Source organism: Lactuca serriola, chromosome 9 (genome assembly GCF_051521515.1).
Source record: "Lactuca serriola cultivar US96UC23 chromosome 9, Lser_US96UC23_V15, whole genome shotgun sequence".
Lineage (NCBI taxonomy): Eukaryota > Viridiplantae > Streptophyta > Magnoliopsida > Asterales > Asteraceae > Lactuca > Lactuca serriola.
In genome coordinates, this window is record NC_136416.1 from 196,357,236 (window position 1) to 196,360,435 (window position 3,200).

Consider the following 3,200-nt stretch of genomic DNA (forward strand, 5'->3'; position numbering starts at 1 on the left):
GTGTCTAGCCGAAGAAATATAAATTCATTTATATACATGATTTTAATATTTTAAGTTTATTAGTTTGCTCCAAATTGAATTTCTAAATAACATACCTTAATTCAAGTGTTTAAACTTTTGACAAGTTTTAATGATTTATTTATATATAATTGATTTGTACAAAAGGTTTTGTAATTTATACTTCTTAAAATTTCAGATATAACTAATATGTTTATATTAATTACTTGTGCATATATATCTAGAGAGAGAGAGAGAGAGAAAGAGAGGAAATGGTTAGTTATTGTTTATATTAATTACTTGTGCATATATATCTTTATTGTGTTGATCAAACCAAAAAGCAACATATATTAGGTATCTCATAAACATTTACAATTCTATGTGATGCAATCATAGTCTAATATGTTTCATATTTAAAAGAGTTGTTGATTAATTGAAATGTTCATTAATCAAGCATACTAAGGTAATTTTATCTTAGCAACTAATACAAACACCACTATAAGTTTTTGAGCTGGTTTGGGAAATTTTGAGTAGTTTATGTATTTTTTTAATTTTTTTTTTTTTTTATTTTTTTATTTTTTTTGTAGATGAATAGATGAAACGAAAACATTGGTAATCTTGTAAATTATTGAAGGGATTTACACATAACCCCGTTTAGGATCACATACAAATGAAATAATTAAAAAGGCAACAAAGATCATTATGGAAGATCAATCTTAACCCACATCAATTCTTGAAGTTTTAGTTACCAAGTGGTATGAATGTCAAGGTTGGAATTGGTCATGGAAGCTTTCCCTCCAAGAACGAAGAGAAAAATGCAAGTGCACGAGCTGGTTGGTAGCTTGGGACAAAGTGTCCAGCTCCTCTAATGGTCACAAATGTTAGGTTTTGGTATCCAACAACATATCCACCAACCTGAATCACATAAAGAAATTTTGATTAATCATTTTCTTTGGTGTGTTACGCAGCTCTATTACACAGGATCATGGGACAGCATTCGACAAACTTATATATAGGCTATTTTTGATGATATAAATGAAAAAGGCATTGACGTATTTTCTGTTAATGAGAAATCAAGAGCGACATAAATTGTTATGTAATATTTTTTTCTTGGTATTAGAATGAAGATTGAATGGAAGGCTTTCTACCTCTTCTTCATACATCCATGGGTACCATGGTGTCTTCACCGATGTTTGTAGTTTGTCTATTGAATACCTACTTGTTGTCACAGGTACTCTGGCATCCGTGTCTCCGCTGCAATTATTTATGAGTTTTAGTTTTTATTTATGCTATATTCTGCTAAGAATCCACAAGAAATAATAATTGATTATCTTTACGAATTTACCTGTAGATCCAAACACTGATTCCGGTGGCCATTAAATCCTGAATCACCGGCAAGACCGTAAATGGGAGGTCTTTCCAGTGTGTGTTTATGTATTCACTATTTTCGAATGGAAGAAGCTTATAAAAATTAAGCAAGATGATGTATGTTTCTACATGTTTAAAAATTTAAAATTATGGATTTAGAAGTTAGTATTACTTGCAAGATTCCCACTTGACTGGTTTTGCATGAAGTGACTGTTGCACTGAAGCTATGTTCAAGTATGAGCTAATATAATTTTCTGTGCATGGATCAAACTCTGATATCTGTTTCAGTCATATGAATTCATGTGAATTAGATTTTTCTTTAGTATGTGTCTTTATAAGAAAAGAACTTACGATCGAGTGCTATTGCTCGATGGTGAACATAAAGGAGCATAGATGTCATAGAAGTTGATGTTGCTTTTAGCAGCAAATGCCTGCATTTGATAGTGGTTACATGCATCTGTTATGGTTCCAGCCTCGGTAAAATTGCAGTTGGAGATGATTCCTTCATGGATTTCATCAGAAATAATGGCGTGTGTCCAGAAATAGTCGAATAGTCCTGTGTTTTCTGTTTCATCATCGACATATGCATTTCCGAGCTGAAAAAATCAACATGAACATGTTATATTTATGTCCTTTGTTTAGTCTTCATCAAGATATACTTTCAAATAACTAGCGACTACAGACTACAGACTTACAGCAATTCCTTTGAGGTTGATGACAGTTTGATTAGTGATCTTGTTGTTTTGAACAATTAATTGCGCGAGTTGTGGGATGTAATGTCCTGCGTAGCTTTCTCCCGTGATATAAAAATCTCTACTTTTGTATTCTGGGAACCTTTCTAACCAATTGACTAGAAACGTGTACGAATCTTTAGCTGTTTGTATGTCTCCAGTTTTATAATCGGAAGATGTATTTGAGTAAGAAAAGCCCACTCCAGCCGGGGATTCCAAGAAAAGTACATTTGCAACTGTACAGGTGATGATCAATCATTATAACATAAAATCTCTTGAAAAACATGTGCATACAAATATATTAATATATGACTATATGATTATTGTTTATTACCATTGTTCCATGCATATTTATTTCGTGACAGGGTTACATTATCAGCATTAACTCGAAATGGTCCAAGTTCCATCATTGCCCCGTTTCCAAATGAAGAGCAACCCGGACCTTCATCAATTCACATATAGCTTAATTAGTACTTTTTCAAATTTAGAATTGAAAAAGCAACACAAGAAAACATTACCTCCATTGAGCCAAAGTACAAGAGGATTAGTGGAAGAGTTAATTGGTGACTCTGAAAGATAATAGAAGAGTGCTCTCCCATGGTTTGGGTCCACAGTTACATACCCTGAATACTGGTCGAAATCTGTTCCATTTGGTTGACCTGGCAAAGATGATATCTTGTCGACATCTTTCAATCCATCTTGTGGGCCCACGTATACCGGTGAGTATGAGTTCTCGGCTGTGAGCTCGATATGAACCAGTGCTGATCTTGTAGGACGTTGGATGCTTAAAATGTTCTCGAGAGGATCATATCCATTCCCACCATAGCAATGAGCGAAAACCAGCAGACAGAAATGAATCGTCAGAAGAAATGCAATCTTCATTGTTGAAGTGAAGGTATGTTCTGCTGCTGCTTTGATTATACAGATATGTATTTCTATACATGGATATTTATATAAGCTTTTTTTTTTGTTGAAGGTCACGATTGTGTGTTCTTGTTGCATTCGCCGTTCACGTAACAAAACCAATGATTTCAATGGTTGAAAAAGGAAGAAAATGACATGAAGTGTTTACAAGCTAGCTAGGGTGGAGTTTTTCTATTTTTC

At 33.6% G+C, this 3,200-nt stretch overlaps 1 pseudogene; it reads right to left on the reverse strand.

The window, feature by feature from the left end:
- Window positions 1–777: 777 nt before the first annotated feature.
- Window positions 778–2,978, reverse strand: LOC145073218 (serine carboxypeptidase 1-like; annotated as a pseudogene).
- Window positions 2,979–3,200: the final 222 nt, after the last annotated feature.